The sequence below is a fragment of the Plectropomus leopardus genome, chromosome 12 (genome assembly GCF_008729295.1).
Source record: "Plectropomus leopardus isolate mb chromosome 12, YSFRI_Pleo_2.0, whole genome shotgun sequence".
In the NCBI taxonomy this organism is placed as follows: domain Eukaryota; kingdom Metazoa; phylum Chordata; class Actinopteri; order Perciformes; family Serranidae; genus Plectropomus; species Plectropomus leopardus.
This window is the reverse complement of record NC_056474.1, coordinates 14,567,365-14,579,115: the sequence shown is the minus strand read 5'-3', so window position 1 is coordinate 14,579,115 and position 11,751 is coordinate 14,567,365.

Here is an 11,751-nt window from a genome sequence, read left to right as displayed (position 1 = left end):
CCCAGCAACTCAGCCAACCCCCCAACCCGGAGCTCAGACTCCACCCCACCTCTCTGTGCATCTGAGGATGTCTATGTATCGCACATTTGTCTCCACCGTCCATCCAACACATCTATCTGGGACGATGGTTCTATTTTCCTTTTAGGGTCCTGCTGAGGCAAAAGCAGAAACCAGTATATACTGTATGAAGTCAGTCAACATGTTTAGGTTTTAGCTTTTGACACATTTTCTCCACTTGCTTCCCCTTATTTCACCTTTGATGTTGTTAAAATGATCTAATTACACATATTTTGTCTTATAAGTCCACAAAATTCCAACATGACATTCATCTTTGGAACTTTAAGGATCCCAATTAAAATATTGATATTTTTCCTCTTACCTGTAGTGATATTTATTAGTCTAGTTTGTTTTGGTTTGAGTTGCCAAGTGTTGGAGATATCAGCTGTAGAGATGTCTGCATTAAGTGCCAAAAAATACATTTGAAAAATTCAACAGCGATGTCTCTTTCCAGAAACTATGACACAGTTACTCAAGATAATCAACAGATCTTGTTGTGAGCAGTTTTATATAGGAACTATTTTCTTTTGACCAAATTGTTGTTGAGTTTTTCAAATGTATTTTTTGGCACTTTGAGCACCACAAGTTCCATTATACTGGAGAGAAGGCAGACATCTCAACAGCTGATATCACCAAAACTCAACTTACACCAAAACAATCTAGAGTGATGAACAGCACTACAAGTAAGAGCAAAAATATGTATTTTGGATATGAGGGGTGAACTGTCCCTTTAATAAACCGACACACTTGAGGGTCGTTGCTTTAGGGGGATAATCTTTCTTGTTCTATTCGACTGTACAAAGTAAAAGCAAAACGAGCCAAACTATTGGGTCGCACATTTGTTTTGTTCCTAAATGGCGTCATTTGGTTGTTACATAGTCTGCGTCTCACATCATAAATCAAAGTTGAGTAGGGTCAAGCACTTCCTCCCCAACTTTATCTAATTTTTTTTTTAGATAATCCAGACTTTATTTTGGACAGTATTCATCACAATTTCTTCCTCTGTAGAATGTAGTCCCAATGAAAACGATTTGGATCATTGTGAGTAACTTGAAAAATGCTTACTGATGCTAAATGTTGTCATTTTTAAGCACTTTGTGCACCACAAACAAAATTCCATTAACTTCCATTGTATTCCGGTGGTCGTACAAGCCAATATCTCAGAGCAGTGGGCCATAAAACCAAATTCATCATGGCCAGACACCACTTGTGATAAGTTTGTTATAAGTGGGAAAATATGCCTCTTGTGTTTTGAGGAACCCAGTCTTTTGAACTACTGACAAAGCATCTGTATTAGATTAAGAAAACAGTGTTTTGGAGGTACATATACGAGACAGTGTCAGGATAACATGTGCACAAGTGTCATATAATGCATTTATCTTGACTAAAAGCACTAAATGTTGACACCCATTGGAATGTTTCCCCAACCCGCTTTGGGTCCCTTCCCAGACTGTGAAAAAACACTGATGTGAACAAGCATTTCAATCTCCAAATTTCTGTCAACTTCTATGACATTAATATTCCAAAAAAGTGATGTCTTTATGGTTCACTCTGCATTCATACACAAGAAAACTCAACAAACTTCTAAGACGCTGCAACAGAAACAGATCTTCAAGCTCATTTTTTGACACAAAATAAAAGCAGCCAGTTTTTAAATGTCACTGCAGATGTGCGAGAGCATCTTCATTTCTTTATATGCCAGATTTCATCCTTGTTAAAACAAATCTTGTGGGCAAATGTGCTGCCAGCAAAATGGGTAACTGATGATAATCTGTGCATAAAAATGTTTTATTTTACAGATCACTTCTCTTCTCTCTGAATTTGTTTGGGACGCATAATCAGATGAAAATCTTCTGCAGAGATGTCAGTAAATTCCACAAGGCAACAAAACCAAAGAGCGACAGACAGCCTGATATATGATCTGCGGCTTGACATCTGATCTCCAGATCTGCAAAGCAAACATGCACATTTGTGTACGCCCTGTGTGCACACGCATGCATTCACGCAGAGGAGTGTGAGACAGCACTGATTAGTTTGTGTGACAGAGGATTAACAATGGTCACACACAGGTAAGCCTGCGCACACACACACACACACACACACACACACACACACACACACACCAGCAAACACATGTATGTGCTGAGAGGCGGGCTCAGCCACAGTGGCGTTGCATTGAGGGGACTCTGGGGTCTTTGAGTAAATATACAAACCTCTACCCAAACACACCCGGCTGCCAGATCTCATCATGTGGTTGAAGAGAGAGGTCAGAGTGTGAGACCGCTAAAAAGGTTAACACAGCCAAGACAAAGAGCACGGACAAAGTGAACCTTAACTGAGGTTTTCACCATTTTAACTCAAAACTGAGGTGACAAACGTCGTCTTTCAGCAGCTTTTCTAGTCTCTCTTGTCGTCGGTAAAAAACACCAAGTTGCAAAAAATTACAAAAATCTCTTTTCCAATATAGAAGTGAATGACTGAAAATGCAAAGAAAAAGAGGTATCTTCAAATGCATAAGGACACAGTGTGAATGAAATGGAAACAATGTAACAAGGAGATGAACGCAGGTATGACAAAGGGCATGGAAAAATACTGAACAATGAACTCACAGCAAGAAGACATTTCAGAGGTGGGGCTGCATAAAGAATCACATGTATGAAATATGTTCAAGTCAAAGTGTGACTCCTTGTTTTGCACTCCATTGTGCAGACAGACTACTAGCCACATCCCAAATTGATCCTATACACTCATCCTTACTGTTTACGCCACAAGTACACAAAAAAACCAACATGTTTAAATGAGAATTGATAACTAGTGCACAGGCTTTGGAGCCAGTTTAACATAGTGGCCAAAGTGTGGAATTACGTCACCTGTCACATGATGCCGAAGGAACGGCCCACCTTACTCTGCCTCTGATTGGCAAACATTCTTACCCCGACACTAACCAAACTCACTCCTCTTGCCAAAACCTAACCAATTCAACCACCAAAGGCAACGAGTATTAGCCAGTCACACTGACAACAGGGTAGTTCATTCCTTCGCGATCCTTGGACTTGCAAGTCTATGGCCGAAAAAAAACTTTTTTGGATGATTTGTGACATACATTTTATATAACTTTTGATGTGTTGTATTCAGTATGCCTTTGTATATTATTTGTTTTGTTGTTTTGTGAATTTTTTTCATGAAGACATGTTCTGTGTCGGAGAGCGCCAGTCAGCTCTGTTCCTATTGGCCCAGTCTGATTGTTTGAACCTAAGAGTGGTTGAGGCTGGTTGAAAGAGGTTGAATCACGTTCTTTGACCCCGTTGGAGCTCGGGGTTCAACACATGCGCAGTGTAACTGGAGCTGTGATATTGGAGGGTTACAGCTGATGGTGCTCGAAAGAAAGGGAAGGTGTCAGCTCAGGTGCTCTTCGAATGTGCAATTTTTGGCCTCCTTGGATGTGCTTGACAGAACTTTTAGGTACTCTCAAATTGGTGGTGGTCGATCTACAACGCAGTGTTGCACAGAGAAAGCATTTGTTTATGGTCTTTAATTACAGAGTGTTTTATTCTATAATAGTGTCCCAGCTTTGGAGCCTTTCGGCAACTGTACACCATATTTTACTGTGCTTGTGTTGTACGTATTTTGAAAACTCTTTCGACCTTCCGTGAGAGTCGATTGGCTCTCAGTCAAGATCACAATCACCTGAGAAATGACTGTGTCTGTCTTTTCATTGCTTGCTCTGCTTTGTGATGATGATTTGAAAATGCCTGACAAAGATCTCTGTTAGATCGAAATGTTGCACAATTAAACATGACTCAGAGCTTCTAATACACTGAGTAGATTTCCTGTCTGATTCTTGCCAAAACATTTTTTTCTCTCATAGACTTACATTGGGGAAAGAGATGTCTGTTAATCAGATGACAATTTTTTGTCGAGCGTCACAACTCCTGTGCAATGTATCATTTCACTATTAGAATTTGATTTGGTCCAATATCATTTTGACAGTCCAGAAGAGCTGCACGATTAAGTAGTTTTATCCACATTCATGTTTGCAGAGCACTAAACCAGAGATTAGCCACTCAGCTGGCAGAAGTCTCCAGCACTTACTCAATTGGGCCCAACAACAAAGATCCAAGTCATTTTGTACCTGAGAAGATGAACTTTTTTGTCTTCATGCACCACAGCAACTTTCATAGGAATGAACAGGGCCCCGCCTCCAACGCCGTATCCACTTTTCTTTATACATCCATGTTGTGAGCAGGTTTTCCTTTGCGCATTGCACTGTGGGAAAATAGCGTATATCAACAACACACTCAAAAGTTAATTGATAATCATATTTTGTAAGAGACAGGGTTGAAAAATGTTGCGTTCTACATTTCCATTAATGCAACTTTAAAACAGGATTTTATAACCCTAACATCATCTGGGTTATTTTTCTGACTTCAGAAATCTCTTCCAGAGCTACCAACATTATATGGTGGTTTCATTGGCTGAATAATGCCACATGGGTAAACTGATCTTGAAGTGTAAAACAAATAAAATGTCCCTCAAAAAAAGGAAGAAACTGGAGTGTCCTTGCTCTATAAACAAAAAGAAAAAAAGCACAAGAAAAGTGTTGCTACGGTCTTCAAAAGGTTAAAGATTTCTGCTTTAGGAATCTCTTACATTGAGCAAAATCCAGTGTACTTCAGGAAACACCTACAAAGTTGAACTTTTAGCTCTGTTGGGGACTGGGGATGAAAACTTTTGAGTTCACTGCTATTCTTTATTTTATATCAGGCTTAATTATTGTTTCAGTGCAGTATAGTGCACATAAAACAGTGCATGATGCTGATGAACCATAACAAGCCACATAAGTAATTGCAGAGATAATCATAAAAACATGTCCATCTAACAGACAGGCACATCTAATGGACAGCTGAGATGGAAGACAACGAGACATCATAATCTCTGTCTCACACACACACACACACACAGCAACATCACATAATCAGGCCACAAGAGACAGTCTCAATGACTCCTGCAAGGCCACAGACACAATAGGAAACAGAGGACAGTTCATCACTCACACACACTCACACACACATCCCTGTCCTCTTCTTCGTTCGTGACTAAGGAACTTCAAACCTGTAATTTAAGAAATGCTCTGCCGAAGGAATGCAATAAATCCAGTGACAGCAAAGGGAGCAGAGAGGGAAAGAAGAGGAGAAAAAAAGAACAAAAAGTGTCAAGCGGGAGTCAGTTTCCTCCTCTGCTGTGTTTGTGTGAGTGTGTGTGAGGGTGGGGCGTTGGTGTTAACTGATACAGAATCAAGCTGGGTGGTCCGGGGCCTACACATACACCATTTTTGTGTACAAATAAACTTAACCCCCATGCCATTGTGCTCACCCCTCCCACTGTTTTTTCCCTCTATCTCTGTTCTCCACAGCTGCACAGTGTGCACGTTAACACCCGTGCACATACAAACGTCCTCCCTCTCAAACACGGTGAATGGAGAGATTGAGTCCTGCCATTAAAGGAGACAGTAACAGCCTTATAATTACTAGTGTGGCAACACAATGACAAACATCTACCTTAAACTGAGTCGATCTGTCTCTGTCAAACACATGACGTCACTGATTTTTTTCAGAGAGCGACTTGACATTTTTTCTCAAAGCGATACAGACCAAAGTGTTCCCACACATTGTCATGAACAAAGCAGAAAGCAAGGAGAGAATAAAGAAATGTGATGATTAACAAAACGTCACGCACCGACACATTAGAGCTGTGTTACATCATCAGCTACGGAAATAAAATTTGCCATTAGGTAATACATTAGGTTATCTACAGAGGGTTACTGTGACGATTTAATTTCGCCCAATAAAACTCAATGACTTTTCCAAAACTTTCAATGATATTTAACCCTTTGAAACCTGGATTGACATTAATTTTCTTGTGCTGTTCAGACACCTTTCACATGTGTTTTGAGCAATGAGAAAACAGTTTGATTTCTTTTGAAAACATGGAAAAACAAAAGGTCTAAGAGTCTCTAACCGAAACATTGGAGCACATAATGATATTGCAGGGTAGACAGTGTGCGGGAGTTCTTTTTGTATTTTTTTTTTTTCGTTGCAGAAAACATGGGAAAAAAAAGACATCTGGCAACTTGGCCAGGACAAATTGCAGGAAATAAGTAGATTAAGAAAATAATTTTTAAGTAGCTAGGGAAAAGTGTTGAGATAGCTATATTTATAATTATCATAATATTTAAATATACATATGTATATTCAGATTATGTTACAGAATTAATATTTTCAGCAATTTCTTTCAGCTCATTGCTTTGTTTGTTTTTTAAAATAATTTTCAGGTAATTTTCTTGTACTTCTAGGTAATTTCATTTGGGTAATTTTTTCTTATAAGTTGCTCATCGCCATCGCCTTCCTCTCATGTTTTTGAAAGAAATAGAGCCAAATTGCTCATGTTAATGATTAAATGACTTTTCCAGAATTTTTAAGTATTTTTACTTATTCCATGACTTTTCCAGGTCTGGGAAATGTGTTTGTGAAATTCCATTACTTTTCCAGGTTTTCCATGACAGTGGGAACTCTGAGACACTTAAATTCCTTAAAAATGAACAAAACAAATAAAAACATCGACATGCTGAGTCATGGGTTGAAGCACTTGTCTTTATTTGGACACAATGTACAAAAAAGCCTATGAGAAGAGAGTGCAGAACCGACAGGCAGCATCCAGGCTTCTGATTGGTCAGTTGGCCGATGAATAAGTTTGTGTTTTGATGCTCTCTGATTGGTTAGTGAGGTGATGCCACTCTATCCCCTAGATCTCCATCAACTGGTCCGTTCCAACGATGACCTCGTTAGTCCTCTCAGCTAAGGAAGAGAGAGAAATTTACAAATTCACAGAGAAAAGAAAACTGTATAGAAGTTGGGATGCCGCCGAGGTACCAAGTCAATGCCATTATTCTGAAAATGTGATTGTGCTCATTTCTCTCCATGTAAAATGCCAAAGGAAGAAGAAGAACTCCTACCAGCACGGAAGAACAAGTGGAAGATAGCGACAAGTGCAGCTGCAGCTTACTCTAATCAGATACCCATAAAGTCATTTCTGCATATTCTAGGGCTGACACTTGATATCAACAAAAGCCAGAGATTGTATTGTTTTAATTTGCTGTGAGCTGTAAATTTACCACTTCTTCACCTTAAAGACTGGTCTCTCTTTCCCTGTGACCCCCTGCCTGCATTGCGCAGCTGCAAAGAGTAGTGTGAAAATCAAGAGCACCCACTCCACAGCAAAATCTGGGGACCAAAATGCCCCCTGAAGTACACTGCACAGAATAAATGACTGCTCTACTTAAAGCAATCTCAGTCAAATGACAGTCTCTGACTGATAACTCCAGTCCCCGAATTTCAAGGAGCAGCCCTTGCATATTAATTTTAATACCACACTGAAATAAATGGAAAACAATGGTTGCCTGGCAAAAAGGGAATAAATATGCAATTTGTAGTTAATGACCTAAAACATGCAAACTCAGTGTATACTGTTATAATTTATTTAAAATCAGTCCCAGAACCTTCAGAGTGGTAAGACTTAGGTCATCCTGACCGCTACCTGAACCTCACAGAAAGAAATTGATGACGCTTGAAACTGAGTGTGCCAGCATTTTCTCACTATCACTCTCAACCCAGAGCTAGTTCAGCATGAGGAGAGCTGCTGCTGCTCCTCCCTCCGTCACTCCATCTCTGAGCATCGGTACTGATCCAAAGCAAACGGTGGCAGAGAGTAATGTTCCATCCACACAGACAGGTTTTAGTGTGAAGGAATCTGCTGCTCAGAACGAGTTTCTCCTCTGCCGTGTGGAGGGGAGGACAAATGGAGCATGGGACGGCAGGAGAGGGAAGGAGAGGGACGATTTGGGCCTGTTGATTCATCAGTAGCTTATACAATGTTTAAATGTATGAGGACTATATATTTACATATTCCTCCTGCTGGGCCAATGATAATATACAGTTACAACTCTGACCCAAATCAACAAACAGAGAAGAAAAATAAGCCATAGGGGCATATTCTTACCAAATATAGTTGTATAGTTAAATGTGATCACAGTGCACCATTAGATAATAACAGTGTCATCTTCAAGAAACAGCAAGAAGACAGACTGTGTGTACTTATCTACAATATATATTCACTGTTTTAATGTATGCATGTGTGTATTTATCAAAGTATCCAGAGGAGAGGTATGTACCTTTAAAATATCAACACCTGACAGACCTGTGTGTGCGTGTGTGTGTGCGAGTGTGTGCGAGTGTGGCTAACTAGCAGGGTGGTCCTTAGCTGCTAACAGCTTCAGCAGTGGAGTGGGTGTGTAATGTCTTTTGCAGCCTACGCTCTGCCAGCTAGATTAGTGGTGAGAGACAAACCTGTTCTTTCTTATGATAAAAGGAGGACTAAAACAGGTTTATCAATAGAGGAATGCATTATGTAGATGAATGTAATTTGACCAAATCTAGGTTACCTGATCAATAAACTGGCAGAATTTTGATACTACCAAAAACTGTTGAGGCAGGTTCATAAGTGGATTACAGTGGACAATATACCAACCACTGCTTTTATTTTTTTTTTCCATTTCCATATATTGGTATTTTTAAAAAATCTTTTATATCTCAATTTCTTATTATCATTGGTCTTCCTTTCAATTAGTTTTGTGTCTTATCTCCTGTTTAATTTTCTCTTATTTTTTGTCTTGCTGTAGTTCAGCATTATTTTTTAAACAAATTTTAAAAAGGTGCTATAAAAATACAGCTATTATTACTGGGTATTGTTATTATTGTTAATATTATTATCATCCCATTACTTAAATTAGTTGGAAATATTTTACAAATAAAACATTAAAATGTACGTATTTAATATTAACATCATCTGACATCTGAGTACAAATAGCTAGATGTTAACTATGTAAATAAATGGTTTTAAAATCCAACCGTCACCATGTATGCCACACTCTGACTATGCATGCAATTATGTTGCCAAAAAAAAAATCCTGAAGATTGTATCCAAATACTATAGCTTATACAAATCAGTAAACACAAATTCAGTCAAAAATCGAGAAAGTTGGACAACTTTCCAATGTCAAGCATATCTGCCCAAAGAGGAAGTAAACGAACTGGTGCTACCTGTACTCGCATTATTTTCCTCTAACATATTGAATAATATTTTTGTTCTTCTGATATTTTCTGGTCTTTTTTTAAAGTAAGAATCAAAAACAGCTTTAAAGTTAAACAATTAAAATTTTTTGGTGCCTGTGCAGCCTTGTTTATTCACTGTGTCCATGGAAAAGACGAACACAGCCGTAAAGCTCTCCTTACGCAGAACTGATTGTCTGTTTACTTTTCTGACATCACTGCATAACTCATAAATGTTCAAACAAGCTTAATATTTGATTATTTGTGATGTTATGCATGAAAATGATTCAAAGATACTGACGCATTTCTTTCAAACTAATTTGGTCGTGGATGTCTGGATTTGGCTCATTTACAAGGCACTTGGCGCAGAGCTGTTTTGCACGCTATGACATAAAGGCATAGAGGCAGCTCTGCGTAGAACTGAATGTTCAATCGCACACTGTACTACTTGCCCCTTTTTGGACGACATTGACCTCGCTCTGGCCGGCACTATCTCAAACAGTGGTAAACAGTTTGGATGCGCTGGCTGCCTCCTCAAAAACCTTAAAATACATCCTGTTTGGATGATCAATACATTTTTAGAAATTCTGACTTAAGGAAACAGAACAGCAACAAAAGTCTGAAAACACAAATAATCATAATCTCTCCTTTTTCCCCATTCTTATTCAGACCTGGAAATGACTAAAATCTACTTCCATGTGTAGATTTGAGTAGATTTGAGAAATTGGCCATACAGACTCATCTGTGATCCAAGATTATGAGAAAAGATGAACTAATTTCCTATGTTTCCTTTTTGATTTCTGCTTAATCTGCTTAGGGTGAAATGGATTTTGATATCCACCACATATAATCATATATGCCAGAGGTGAATGTGCCAAATTTCTATAATTATGAACAACTCTGTGATTCAAGAACCTGCATTACAAACCTTCTTCAAGTATGAACAAATGGTCATTTTTCTATTGCTCTTCCTGAGGTTTCTCCCCTCTTTTGTTTCCTGAATCCACATTAAGAATAAGAGACTGCTGTTTCGCTGTACAAACTATAAAGCCCTCTGAGGGGAAAATTCAAGGTTTTTAAGGTATGTAAATAAATTTTAGGCAACTATATAACAGCAGATCCCTTTTAAAAAAGCATATTATAAAATAATAATCAAAGACAAAAACGGTAACAAAAACAACAGTGTATCTGCAGCCCCTTTTACACTGCATTTTCAAGGTGGGAATTTCTCGCCGTTATTCCATCTCAATGTTCTTTACAAAGGGTACAATCGTGCAATGAGAAGACAAAGTTGTCTCGCTTATAAGCGAGCAATGGAGGTAGGAAACAGAGCTGATGATGTCTTTGCTAGAGGGACAACAGACAGGACCGGACCATGGACCATACGTGCGTGATGTTTTGAAGACATGTTATGTGTGTGATCCACCACAGGAGATTTAAAAGCTTAGCAGCTTATAGCAGTTAGCAGCAAACTCAAAGAAACGAACAGCAACCAAACATGTCAGTAACAACGAGGTCCGGGAGCTCCTTACCCTCTGAGCAGAGGACGAGATCATATGACAGGGATAGTAAATAATGTTTTTTCCATGTTATGCCATTGTTATTGTTTATAAAGTGCTGTTAATGTGTATGCTGTATGTCATATTAGAGGCCTACACTGAGGCTGTAAGATGTCACATTTGTCATGCCGCTTTTGTTTATGGGATGGCGACATGCTATCTAAAATCACAAACTGGAGCGGAATGATGCTGCCATTATTTGGTGTTGTTTAAAACAGCAAAGGTGGCATAAAGAATGTAATTTGTAGCAACCCTGTTGCTGAATCTCTGTGTAAAAAGGGCTTCAATGTGTCTGTGAGAAATATTTCTAGAGACTTTTTGTCCATCAGAGACACAGAGGCAAGAACAAGGCATGCTTTGATTTTTTATTTCTTTTTTATTCATCTATTCATCCTCCCTTGATTATTTATTACTATGAATTTTATCCTTTGCCACTGTGTAGCGCTTTAATTGACTTGACGATGCATTTATTTACGGTGCGGTTTTTCAAAACGTTTCCATTTCTGGTTCAGTCTTTGTTTGACTTGAGTAGTATCTTTGTTTTCACTTGAGCTGGAAAAATTCTGTACTTATTTCTGATGTTGTCCTTAATGTATTTTTTGTGTTTTGATGCCTGCTGCATATCAAATGTCCTTCAGGATAATAAAGTTGAAGTTGAGTTCAGGCTGGATGCAATTGTGTGATTGAACCTTGGCTATAAAGTGTATGCAAAACAGTTATGCAATCAGGGGTCCAAGTTTCCAGTGTTCAATAACATAATGTTAGCAGCTCGTTCCCGTCCGATGTGAAAACTAACCTTTCCAAAAAAAAAAAAAAAAAAAAAAAAAAAAGCTTAAGTGAGATCAGTTTTGATGCAGCGATTGCTCACTGGATGCTCCAAAAACTCTCAAAACATTTTTAAGGCGAGTTTAGCTCAAATACACACTGTTGTTACTTAGAGCACCCTGTTGTTCACTCAATTAGGCTGCTCA